This window comes from Apium graveolens, chromosome 8 (genome assembly GCF_009905375.1).
Source record: "Apium graveolens cultivar Ventura chromosome 8, ASM990537v1, whole genome shotgun sequence".
In the NCBI taxonomy this organism is placed as follows: Eukaryota; Viridiplantae; Streptophyta; class Magnoliopsida; order Apiales; family Apiaceae; genus Apium; species Apium graveolens.
Window position 1 is genome coordinate 110598995 of NC_133654.1, and position 14038 is coordinate 110613032.

A 14038-nucleotide genomic window follows, 5' to 3' on the forward strand; every position below is an offset into this window, starting at 1 on the left:
TTTCAAGATTTTTAACTTGATTTTTCTTGTTTTTCCTCTAAGATCCAAGCATCCCTAAGACATCTCAAGGCTTCTTAAGGCTTCCTAGCTACTCCAATCACTTCAAGGAAGGTATAACATCTCCAAGCCAAAGCTTTACTTTGTATATTAGGATGATTTTGGTTGTTATGGTAAAAGAGTATCTTGATGCTTGTAGGTTTAGAGTTTGGGTTGGAGTTGTAGTGAATTGAATGTTGAATCTTGTTGATTAGTAAAGGACTTAAGTATAGTTTTAAATTCATGTTGAGAATAATATAAATTGGGAACTTGAGGTGTTGGGGCTGTTTTAGTGTGATATGGATGGATTTTGGTTGTATGAATGAATTGGGGTTGATTGGTGGTTTGTTTGGAATGGTATAAATTTGGGAAATCGCGTAAACATAGCCGTCCTAATGTCCGATTTACTTTAGACTGCTTTTGTTCATAACATTAGGACCCGAGAACTCCCTGCTAGGTTTTGACCATTGCCATGTTTAGATAGTTCATGTTACGAGATTCATTTTGATATGTGGTTCGTTTGATTCCGATGTACGGTTTAGGAGAAACGGCCGTTTTAAGTAATGACGTTTCGCGAATGAACCATTACCCCTCACCTTACTTTTAAACATAGGTTAAAGACCTTAAAGGAGTAATTGGAGTATGAAACAATTATGTAAAGTGTAATAGGCAGTTGGTAAGACACTCGCGAAAGAATCGCCTTAAAACTCATAATGGTTAATTTATTAAAAATGGTGGAGCCGAGGGTACTCGAGCGACTTAAGAGAATCAGTAAGCGCAAAGCGAGCGTTAGAGTCTAATTTGGTTAAAATATAGATTTACAAGTGACTTTGGTTTAATTCCAACTTACATGTTGTTTATAGGTTACCAGACTCGTCCCGAGCCATTTGTAACCCCCAGTCGCTCAGGCAAGTTTTCTACCCGTATAACTGTTGTTGTGATGTATATGTGTATATGCATGATCTTGTGATAAATCCATATTTGATTATTAGCAAATTCTTGCGATATATTGTAGCATGTGATATGGTATATATGCATGCCTATTTCGTATTCTTGATTTATATATCTGTTGATTCAAATGCTTATTAGTCGCATAATACCAATGGTAGAGATAAGCGGTATTTGAGTTTACCACTAGTATAGGGGATCAAAAGGTGAACTTTTTCTAAAACCGGGAGGCGAGGCTCTCGAGTATTATATATATATATATATATATATATATATATATGAATAGTTTTAAAACTATTAATCGAATAAGGTTTATTCGATAACTTTATATTATTTAATGAATATTACTTGAATATTCATTCGAGGACTTATGACTCACTTTATATTATTTAATGAATATTACTTCAATATTCATTCGAGGACTTATGACTCACTTTATATTATTTAATGAATATTACTTGAATATTCATTCGAGGACTTATGACTCACTTTATATTATTTAATGAATATTACTGGAATATTCATTCGAGGACTTATGACTCACTTTATATTATTTAATGAATATTACTCGAATATTCATTCGAGGACTTATGACTCACTTTATATTATTTAATGAATATTACTTGAATATTCATTCGAGGACAGATGACTCCGCTTATATTATTTAATTGAATATTATTTGAATATTCATATGAGGACCTATGACTCCGATTATTTTCTGAAATGTATTCTTTATTTTACTAAAGAATAAGGTGTCGATAATCAAACTTATTTTTGATTATTTAAATAAAGATAGTACTTTCATATAAGTATATCTTTGGTTATTTAATACTCATTTCAAGTATAAGTTTTACAACTTCTACTTCAATTATTTGTATAAAGATTATTCTTTATGGGAATATTATTTAAATAATAATATTCAGATATTTTCTAATATATTGGGACTGATTTACTTTATTAAATCAGCATTACTCCAAACACTCTTTAAAGTGTTTTCGAGTCTTTAAAATATTTTTAAAAGTTAGAGCGGATCCCAAAACTCATTTTTATATATTTAAGATCTTCCTTTTTAAAGAGGATTTAAATACTCGCTCAAAACCAGAAGGATCCTTCTCTGTGGTGTATTTTATATTTGCAACAAGGTTGCGGTTTTGGTAAATGAATTGATTACTTACCCAACGTTCGGGAAGTAAGTCCATCTATCGAGTCAGCATAAGCAACATGGGCTCAGTGGGCGTCCATGATAGTGTAAGTGGCTCAGTGGGAGTCCATCAAATGCGTAAGTGGCTGAGTGGCAGTCCAGCATAAGGTCCTATTGTGACCAGGGTGATGACCAGTGGGGAATTCGTCCATCTACTAGTAGAAAAGGTTACTTATTGGTATCTTTGCCTGATCAGCAAGATATCGGGTTTATGCCACAATTCTTTTTCCTTCCAAAAAATTTATTGGATGTTACAAACTCTGTTCATACCTTACATGACAGAGGTTTCCAGGAACTGTATAAAGAAGGTATATATGTGGATATATATATCGGAACTTAATGAAGTATATCATAGCTTCATTTCCTTCAATAATATTGCAAAGAATTAATCTATTCAAATCTTGTCTCGTAGTCTCATCTATGTGATGAACTGTTGAAAGCTCATTATACTTTGAACAGTGGTAGTTCATGTAGCTTTATAAATGATATAAGTATAGTGAAGTATTTGGTAACTTCATCCCTTGTTTTTGCTTATATCCAGTAAGTAATTATCTTACACTTGATAAAGGATTCTAGTAAGTTTTCCATTTAGATACTTGCATTATTGTTTACACTATATATTATCTTGCGAGCTATAATGCTCACTCTTGCTTTATTTCTTCATCACACAACAACAGTTAGGAAAGATGGCCAGACTCAAGCAGACCCAGCGCAAGAGCGTGGGAAGCGCCTCGCACCTTCCCGTTGAGATCATAGCTGCTATAGCTGCAGAGGTAGATCTATCTGTAGATCAGACCTTCTACTTTTGGGAATCAATTATGTATAATTATAACTTGTGGCAGATAATGGCAATTAATTGTAAACTTATCAAGTAATCATTTTGGGTTGTAATAACTTTTAAATTATGGATTCAAAGACTTGTACTTATTTCAATTTCATCTCTGAGACTATAACGGGTTGTGGTGTGTGTTAGTGTGGGGTCACAGCATAAGGTTAATTATTATTAATTAAGTGAAGTGATATTGTGGAAAGAAAGACCGTGACGACCCGGATCCCTGACCCCGGATCTGGGGGTGTTATAGTAACTACTCCAAGGGAAAATGCACCTGTCCAGGGGGAGCAAGCTGAAGATCCTACCATAACTCAAGACTCTCAAAAAGCATCAGAACCTGTCACTGGCTCTTCAAGTTCTGATTTATCAAGTTCTGATGAGCCAAATTCTGATAATTCTGGAAACTCTGATTCTTCAAATCCTGAAGGATCCAACTCAAATTCTGAAGTCTCAGAGAGCATAATTATAGGGGTGCATCAGAAAATAATGATGGAGACAGAATGTATCATGGGGGAGGATCCAGTTCTAGAGAACAACTTCCATCTGCAAGGAAGTGGACCAAATCACATACACCTGGATTAATAATTGGAGATCCTGAAGCATGTGTTAGAATTAGAACTGTAACATCAAATGAATGTCTCTATCATTCTTTTCTATCTCAGATTAAACCAAAGAAAGTCGAAGAAGATCTTTAAGATTCTGATTGGGTGCAAGCAATGTATAAAGAGTTAAATAAATTTAAAAGAAATAAAGTCTGGACCCTAGTGCCAAGACCAAAAAATAGATCAATTATTGGCACAAAATGGGTTTTCAGAAACAAAACTGACAGTGATGGCATAATTACAAGAAAAAAAGCAAGGCTGGTTGCTAAAGGCTACTCTCAATATGAGGGTATTGATTATGATGAAACATTTGCACATGTTGCTATATTGGAAGCCGTAAGAATCTTTTTCGCTTATGCTGCTCACAAAAAGTTTAAAGTCTTTCAAATGGATGTGAAAAGTGCTTTTCTCAATGGAGAATTAGAAGAAGAGGTATATGTTGGACAACCTCTAGGATTTGTAGATCCAAAATTTCCTAATCATGTCTACAGACTTGACAAAGCACTTTATAGCCTTAAGAAAGCTCCAAGAGCATGGTATGAGACTTTAGCTCAAGTTATACTGGAATGTGGATTTAACAGAGGCACAATTGATAAAACACTGTTATATATCAACCATGGTTACTTTTGGTACAGATATATGTTGATGATATCATATTTGGTTCTACAAATGCCAAACTCTGTGAAAGGTTTGCAAAGCTAATGCAGTCAATATATCAAATAAATATGATGGGAGAACTTAGTTATTTTCCGGGACATCAAGCAAAGCAAAATGAAGAAGGTACTTTCATAAATCAATCCAAGTACACCAGAAATTTACTCAAGAAATTTGGAATGCAAGACAGTTCAACTACATCCACTCCCATGGCCTCTACTACCAAGTTAGATAAAGATACTGGTTCATCAGTAGATATTACTAACTACAGAGGTATGATTGGCTCTTTACTCTATTTAACTGCAAGTAGAACTGATATCATGTATGTAACCTGTCTTTGTGCAAGATTTCAGGCTAATCCAAGAGAACCTTATCTAATAGTTGTGAAAAGAATTTTTAAGTACCTCAAGGGTACAACTAATCTAGGATTGTGGTATTCTAGAGAATCAGATTTTAAGCTAATAGGTTACTCAGATGCAGATTTTGCAGGATGCAAAATAGACAGGAAAAGCACTAGTGGAAGCTGCCAATTTCTTGGAGGCAGATTGGTTTCTTGGTTTAGCAAGAAACAGAAATCGATTTCCACATTAACTGCAGAAGCAGAATATATTGTTATAGGAAGCTGTTGTGCACAGATTCTATGGATGAAGAATCAGTTACTGGACTATGGGTTAGAATTTTCTAAAATACCTATTTACTGTGATAATCAAAGTGTTATTTCTATGACAGTTAATCCAGTTCAACACTCAATGACAAAGCACATCATCATTAGGTACCATTTCATAAGGGAACATGTGATGGAAGGTACAGTGGAATTGTATTTTGTTCCAACATATCAACAACTAGCAGATATCTTCACAAAACCAATATGTGAAGCTACTTTTACAAGACTGGTAAATGAACTTGGAATGGTTTCAGGTTCTTTCTCTAAATCTACTTACTTTTTGTTCTCATGCATCAGACATTATGATCAGTGTTTATAGATTATCTTATCTTCATGTAATATGTGCTTCAATTGTAATAAATTAAATACTGATTGTTATCTGATGTGGATCTATATACTCTGATAGTGTTTTGAATGTTTTGTGACTGTTCAATCCAATGAGGATTACTGTGCTAGATGCTGACCTAGTAGTCTTTAACATACTGGAAATCCCATGTTTGAATTAGTTGTTTATGTGGAAATTCATTAACACAAGCAAATTCTGATTTTGAGCTTAGTCAACTTTACTTTATGTATCTTATTACTAAGTCACAAACTAGATTCTAGCTTCTTATCTGTCAAATTCTGATGTCATTAAATCTTAAGGATAAACCACATGCTTGATAAGCCTCACTTATCTGAACAAAAGAAAAGAAAAGAAAATTGAAGTCAGGTACTCCATTGAGATCTAGAGTAAATATATAGAAGGAAAGACCCAAGTGCATTGCTGGTATTAAGTTATATGCATTAGAAAAGCAAAAAAAAAATTCTTGGTGACTTTTCACATTCTCTGATTACTGGAGAAATACTCTGATAATAGCATAAATTCTGATAGCAGTTGTGACTCACTTACACTGAGAAGCCACTGTAAAAAGTAATTTCAAAATATGCATAAAATGAGCACAAACAGTTGAGGTGGATTCTTGCATAAATTTGTTCTATAGTAGACTTCATAATTAGTGACAGATTTTATGCACTTTTCATAGTTATGCCTTATTTCTAAGATGTACTGAAGTTTATCAGACTTTAATCTTTATCTGATATTTTTCTAATGCACACACTTTCACTCCATATGAATGATGAAAATTACTGTGGTGATTAAGTTATTTTTGATAAACAGTTAAGTGTCATATGCATAAATTCTGAGGACAAGTTCTGATGGAAGTTCTGATGCTTAAACTCTGAAGAAACAAGTCAGTATTTGTATGAAGAATCACAGAAACAAACATTCACTTTTTGAGTACAGAAGCCATGTTCTGATGACCATTAAAATCTGATAATAGTCAAGTTCTGATATTAAACCTTAATGCAACTCTGATGCTTATGTGGCATTATTTATTTATTTGACTTATTTGTGGTAAATACTGTACCGGTCATATTTTATCAGAATATAATTAGGTGAGATAAAAATAGTCATAATCATTTAGTAAGTGGGAAGCGTGTTTTCCTTGAAACACTGTATGTGCACATTTAGTACTGCTTAATACCCGTGCCCACTAATAATTTTTTGACTAATGATATGCTGCCAGGTGTCTAAAGTCTGTTCTGCTTCAATCATAACAGTTGTCAAAAAGAGAGTATATATATGGGAGTTGAAAGATTTTATATTCTTTTACCTACTTTTCTTTCTCTAATCTCTCTTATTTTCTCTCTCACTAATATTCTCTGAAGCTATTTTCCTACAGGCCTTTTATCAAACATCTTGTGTACACTCTATTTTCTCACTTATTTTTCACATAAATGGCACCAAAAGACATCATTTTCAATGGAGCTAAGTTTGTTCCTAACAATTACTCAGCTATTCTTAGCAAGGATGAAGCTCCATCAGAACTTCACTTCATCCAAGACTTTTTGTCTCAAAGTGAAATAGGCTATTCTTTGACCCAACCAGACACACTCTTAGGAACTCAAGTGCTGGAGTTTTGAAGGAGTGGTGTGTATGACGATGGTGGAGTAAATGGGTCCCCTAGTATTATTTTCACAACAGAGGAGGATGAACATGTGGTGACTGTGGCTACAGTTCGCCAAGAACTACAATTGCCAAAAAACTACATTTATTCAACAATTGAGGAGCCAGCTCTTCAACAGCTAATGGCCAATCTGGGCTATGAGAAAACTTTGGCAAAACTTGGACAATTAAAGAGACCCCACATCAGGAGGGAGTGGAGTTTCTTCTTTGACTGCATCACAAGAGCCTTTTCCAACAAGTGCTAAAATTTTGATGCAATTTCAATCCTTAGTCAGCAAATTGGGTATGCTCTGATTACTCAATCTCATTTTGATTATGCTACTGCTGTAATAGGATTCATAGGGGATAGGATGATAGAAGATAGAAATACTGTATATTTTTCTAGATTCTGTCAACTTATTTACAGCTTTTGTAACTCTGATGCACCCAAACTAGCAAGTAAATTGATTTCACCATTTAAACTTGCTATGAGAGCATTTACTGACTTATTATCTACTGATAATAAGAAAACTGTTCTAAGATGCCTCCAAATTCCACAATCAGTCAAACAGTTTTTGGTAAACTCTGACCCAAATACCTATACCTGCATATATCCTGATGTCCAACCATCCCAACAACCATCAGCACCTATACAACCAACCACCTCTCAACCTCAACCAACTCAACCTACCAGCAGAACATACTTCCAACCAGCTCAATCCTCACAACAACAACCATCAGCACCTACCATCAGACCTTCATATTCCAGGCCTAAGAAGGCAAAGTCTGTTCCTCAACCTCCACCAAAGAGAAGGAAGATGATTCTAAGGGATGAGTCGAATGATGAAGAAGCACAGGTTCATACATCAGAACTTGTGACTGAAGAAGCTGAAGGGTCAACCCATCAAAATTTAGATGAAGCTATTGGTTCAGGTCATTTGAAGAGGAAAACTATAACTTCTGATGCAAATCAAGCAACTCCTTCACTATCAAGGAGATTAAAGAAAATGAGGGCAGAAAGGCACATGGCTCAGCCTCCATCTGAGGATACTACTGAAGCTGAGGAAGGGGATCAGGAATCTCTGATCTCAAATCCAATTGTGATTGAATCTCTGCCACCTCCAGCTAAAGCCAAAGACACTGCTAATGATACAGTGATCACTCCTATTGTCTCTCCAGTCAGAGAAACAACAGTTGAAGATTCAGGATTAAGTCCTGAAATTGACCTTCAAAGGTTGATTATTCCTACTGTTTTATTTCTGGAAGCTCCAACCACAACAGCTCAGCCATCTACAGTCAATTCTCCTATTCTATAGGCTGAGATACCAACAACTCATATACTGGAGATAAATTCTGATGATCAGAATTTAGATGAAGTTGGTTTAGAATCACCAGTTGCCTCACATACTCTAGTACTGTCAGAGGATAATGAGTCTTCTTCCAGTTCTGAAGACAGTGTTTCTGTTGATACTCCAGCTCTCATTCTAGAAAAGGAGGCACTTATTGAGAAGTTTGTTGAGGAAGCTGCTCCTATTCCTTGGGAAGATACTCACAGAGGTGTGGAATGGACCAAGAAGTGGAATGAAACTGATTTCATTCCAAGCTCCAAAGTACTAACAGACCATATTGGAAAAGCTGATGAGTTGCTCACAAATTCTGATTTTAAGACACAACTCAAAGTTACAACTTTGTCTACCAAAAACCTTCAAGGTCTATACTCTGCTACTCATGAAAAGGTTGAAAAACTTCTTGAAAAGGCTGAAAAGTTGGATATGGAGACTAAGCTTGATAAAAAGAGGTTTATCAAACCTATTTCTGAGAAAGTTGAAGCAATTGAGAAAGTTCAAGAGAAGCAACATGCCCAAATTTCTAAGGTCCTACAGAATCAAGCCTCTCAAAAAGCTCAATTGGATGAAATCCAATCTTCAGTTGAACTTCTTCTCTCTCTCCTACTACCTGATGATGCGAAAAAGGGGGAGAATGTAAGTAAGTCTAAATGCTCATTCACTCAAATACTGAAGAAGAAGGATGATAAAGGTGATGTCCATGGAAACTCTGATAAGAGTAGAGGTCAAGGTCAAGGGCAGAGCAAATCTTCTACTCAAAAGAAGACAAGTTCTGAAGCTGCTCAAACTTAAAATCTGATAGCAAGTACTAATAATCAAAATCTGATATCAAGTTCTGATGAGCAAAGTCTGATGACAAAGCCTGATGTTCTGATATAAGGTGGAAATCAAGACTCTCAGAAGTTTCTGCAAACTATGAAGCTCAAGGGAAAGCAGACTACAGTCTACTACAAAGATCCCCTCGAAAGATATAGAGAGGAAATCTATCAAGAATAAGGGGAAGATTCAGACACTTAATGAAGAGATTGCTAGAAGATTATTTTTGAAGCATAATCCTGGAATGGATTTAGAAAATCTCAAGGAGGAAGAAGCTAGATTTAAAGATGAAAACACAAATCTAAAGCCAAAAGCTTCTGTTGAAAAAAAACCTCCAAGACCTAAGGAAAAAGGCATTATGATCAAGGAGAAGTCAAATACCGAGGCATCAAAGCCCAAGACTAGATCACAGACTGAGTTTGATCCCAAAGACAAAGGGAAGGGAAAAGTTGATGAACCAATAAAGCCACATGACCTAACAATTATGTCTCCTAAAATATATCAATCATATATTATCTTCTACAAGTCTTCTAGCTGTCCAACTCTTCATGCATATCTTCCTTTGTTTTAGTAATGATCCTCTCCTGTAAATCAGCCGCATTCCTTATTTGAAGTACCCTCACTTAAGTCCTGATATAAATCCTGATGGCCTTAAGTTTTGATATATGGTCTGACGTCAGTAAGTTCTGATTTCCAATAAGTCCCGATATTAAGTTCTGAAACTAAACAAATCAGATTAGACATGACATCACAAATATATCTAACAATCTCCCCTGACTTATAAATTATGAAAAATATACAAGTTAATAGATTTGATGATGTCATAAACATTTAAGTACAAATGTAATGAGAGTTTATTTAGACAACTAACTACAACTTATAGTCCTTGTAGCTTTTACCAATCTTACTGAGTCAATCTGAATCCAAAGTGATTCTTGACAAAGTTTGATATCAACTTCTCTTCTGCATTCCTCAGGACTTGAGCTAATGTAGCCTTGACTTGCTTCATTTCTTCATCTTGACTTCCAATCTGGTAGATTGCAGTCCTAAGTGCTGAGATATGATTTCTTTCTAATCCATCACCAAGTCTGATTACTCTTGGATGAGATGAGTCTTCATTATGGCACAGACATTTCTCTTTCAGAATAACTTTAAGTTTAGCATAATCCTTCTTCATTGGAATTTCACTTCCATCATCTTCAACTATATTTGGAATGAATTCTGTAACCCTTGATCCAGAAATTATTGCTTTATCCCTTATGGTCTTCATGATGAAATTTGACCATCTCTTGGTAATCTCAGACTATATCTCCAAAAGATAATGAAATAATTGAAGTTCTTTCAGAGATTTGTTCAGCACATCTGATTCTGACATTCTGTATATTCTTCAATCTTCAAGAAACAGAATCATCTTTTCTTTGACATTACTTTTATCATGAGCATCCAGTACCACTTGAACAGATATAACCTTGTCAAGGTGTTTCTGTGTAACTTCTTCAAGAGGTTTTTCAGTCAATAATAATGGATCTCTAGTAAGTACTTCAACTCCTGTCTTGATTTTGGCTTCTTCAGAACCTAATCCAGCTCTGTCCCTTGCTTTTCTGGCTTTCAATCTAACAGTCATGAAATCAGATAACAGTTGACTTTTCTTAGGATCTGATGGATTAACATTCTTTCATAGGAGTTTTCTCTTATCAGTAACTGTCAATTTGTTCAAATCAACTTGAGCACTATCAGAGGTTGATGTCTTGATGACTTGATCAGAATTTGCTGTTTCTTCCGTAGCTTGCTGTTCTTCACTCTGAACAACTTGAGCTATGTCAGAGGTTGTCTTAGATTCTTCAGTTATCCTCCTTCTTTTCAGAGTTTCAACAGTTTCATCTTCAGCAGCTGTATCATCAAAAACTTGAACCATTTTGCACACCGATTTCATCAGGATTTGAGGAATCTTCATCTTCTGTGTCTTTGTTGGTTTATCAATCTTTCCTTTCCCTTTTGTCTTGGGATCAATTTCAACTTGTGATCTTGTCTTAGGCTTTGAAGTCTCAGAGCTTTCCTTGATCACAATGCCTTTTGCCTTAGGCCTTGGAGGTTTCTTAACATTAGAAGCTTCAGACTTGAGATTTGTCTTCTCAACTGCAAATCTAGCTTCTTCCTCCTTTAAAGTCTCTAAATCCATTCTAGGATTATGCTTGAGAAATAGTCTTCTAGCAATTTCTTCATCAAGTGTCTGAATCTTGGGATCCTTATAATTGACAGTAGTCTCCCTTCACTTGAGCTTCAGAGTTTGTAAAAACTTCTGAGAGTCTTGACTTTCAGCTTGAATCAGAACATCAGAACTTGATATCATATTTTGATCATCAGAACTTTGCCCTTGACCTTGACCATTGCCCTTGTTAGGGTTTCCCTGGTCATCTCCTTTATCATCCTTCTTCTTGAGTACTTGACTAGTTGAACATTTGGACTTAACTACCTTCTCCCCCTTTTTGGCATCATCTGGTAGTAGTAGAGAGAGAAGAAGTTCCACTGAAGATTGAATTTCATTCAGTTGAGTCTGTTGAGAGGCTTGATTCGGTAGGACCTCAGTCAGTTGAGCCTGTTGCTTTTCTTGAACTTTCTCAATAGCCTCTACTTTCTCATGAATAGGTTTGATAAACCTGTTATTGTCTAGCTTGAGCATCAGGTCTAGCTTATCAGCATTTTCCTGTAGTTTATCAACCTTGGCATGAGTAATGAAGTGTTGACCTTGACGGCTTTTAGTGCAGAGAGCTGTGACTTTAAGTTGAGTTTTAAAGTTAGAATTTGTCATCAACTCATCAGCTTTTGCAATACGATCTGATAGAACATTGGAGCTTGGAATGAAATCAGATTCATCCCACTTTTTGGTCCATTCAACTCCTCTGTGAGTTTCTTCCCATGGAACAGGAGTATTTTGTTCAATAAACTTCTTAAGCAGTGCCTCCTTTTCAAGAATTTGAGCTGGAGTGATAACTGGAGCTGACTCTCTAGAACTCGTAAGAAACTCATCATCTTCTGACAACACAAGTGTGTGTGTAGCTGTAGGAGATTCTGGTACAACTTCATCAGTTTCCACATCCAGAATTTATTGGAGAAATAGGTGGAGTTGTCACTTGTCCTTGTGGTGCTTCCAGAAACAGGACAGATGGAATGTTCAGCCTGTGAATATCAATTTTAGAACTTAATCCTGAATCTTCAACTTGAACATTTTCTTTTATTGGAGAGACATGAGGTGTGATCACTGTGTCTGAAACAGTGTCTTTAGCTTGAGGTGGAGGTGGCAAAGCTTCAATCACTATTGGTCCTGTTGAGATCAGAGATTTCTGATCCCCTTCCTCAGCTTCTTGAGCATCCTCAGATTGAGGTTGTTCCATATGCCTTCCTGCTCTCATTTTCTTTGATCTGGACCTTTGTTGTGAAGGTGTTGCATGAACAGCATCAGAACTTGAAGTTCTTTTCCTCTTTAAAATACCATAATCTTCAGCTTCAGTTTCCTTCTGAGAAATATATTTTTTAGCTGCTACCTCCTTCTGAAAAATTACATTTCCAGCTTCTACTGTCAGAGGTTCTGATGCATGAACCTGGACTTGCTCCTCTTCATCTGATTCATCCCTAAGAATCATCCTTCTTCTCCTCGGTGGAGATTTAGGAACAGATTTTGCTCTTGAAGGTTTTGGTCTAGATGTTGTAGCAGATGGTTGTGGTTAAGAAGATTGTGCAGGTTGGAAATAAGTTCTGATGGTAGGCTGTGGTTGTGGTTGAGAGGATTGAGCTGGTTGAGTATTGGTAGGTTGTGTAGGTGGAGGTTGTGCTGGTTCTACATAAAGATATATGGTACTGTATGTGAGAGGATCAGAATTTACTAAGTATTGTTTGACTGATTGAGGAATTTGGAGGGGTCTTAGTATAGTCTTCTTATTATCAGTAGATAATAAGTCTGTGAAGGCCCTTTTAGCAAGCTTAAAGGGTTGAATTGTCTCACTATAGTTTTGAGCTTATCAGGACAACAAAAACTGTAAATTAATTGACAAAATCAAGCAAAGTACACAGTATTTGGGTCCTCATTCATCCTATCCCCAATAAAACCAAGAACAGCAGTAGCATAATCAAAGTGAGTTTGATTTAGAAATGCATACCCTATTTGCTGACTGAGAATGTGAATGACATCAAAGTTGGAGAATTTGTTGGAAAAAGCTCTGGTGATGCAGTCAAAGAAGAAACTCCACTCTCTTCTAATGTATGGCCTCTTCAGTTGTCCCGGCTTAAACAAACCTTTCTCATTGCCAAGATTGGCCATCATACCCTGTAGAAGTGGCTCCTCAATCTGAGCATTGAAAGTACAATTTTCTGGTAAGTGCAAAGCCTGTCGAACTGTTGACAATGTTACCAGATGCTCTTCTTCCCCTGTAGTAAAATTGATACTTGGGGACCCAGCCTCACCTCCATTATCATAAACACCAGTCCTCCAAAATTCCAGTATTTGAGTTCCTGAGAGTAATTGTGGTTGGGTCAGAGCATACCCAATCTCACTTCGAGCCAGATTGTCTTGAACAAAATGAAGATCTGATGGAGCATCGTCCTTGCTAAGAATAGCCATGTAGTTGTTGGGGACAAACTTGGTTCCATTAAAGATGATGTCATTGTGTGCCATTTCTGTAAGAAATTAAGTGAAAGTTGTGTGTACGAAAGGTGTTTGATAAAATGAATGTAAGAAAAAGCTTTAGAGAATATTAATGAGTGAGAGAGAGAATAAGAGAGATTAGAAAATAAGAATAGTAGGTAAAAGATTGTAAAATCTTTTAACTCTCTTATTTATACACTCCACGTGACAACAGTCATTTTTGTGAAGCAAAACAGACTTTTTACACCTGGCAGCATGGAAATAGTCAAAAAAGTAATGAGTGGGCACGGTAAATGTGTAGTAATTATTGCTC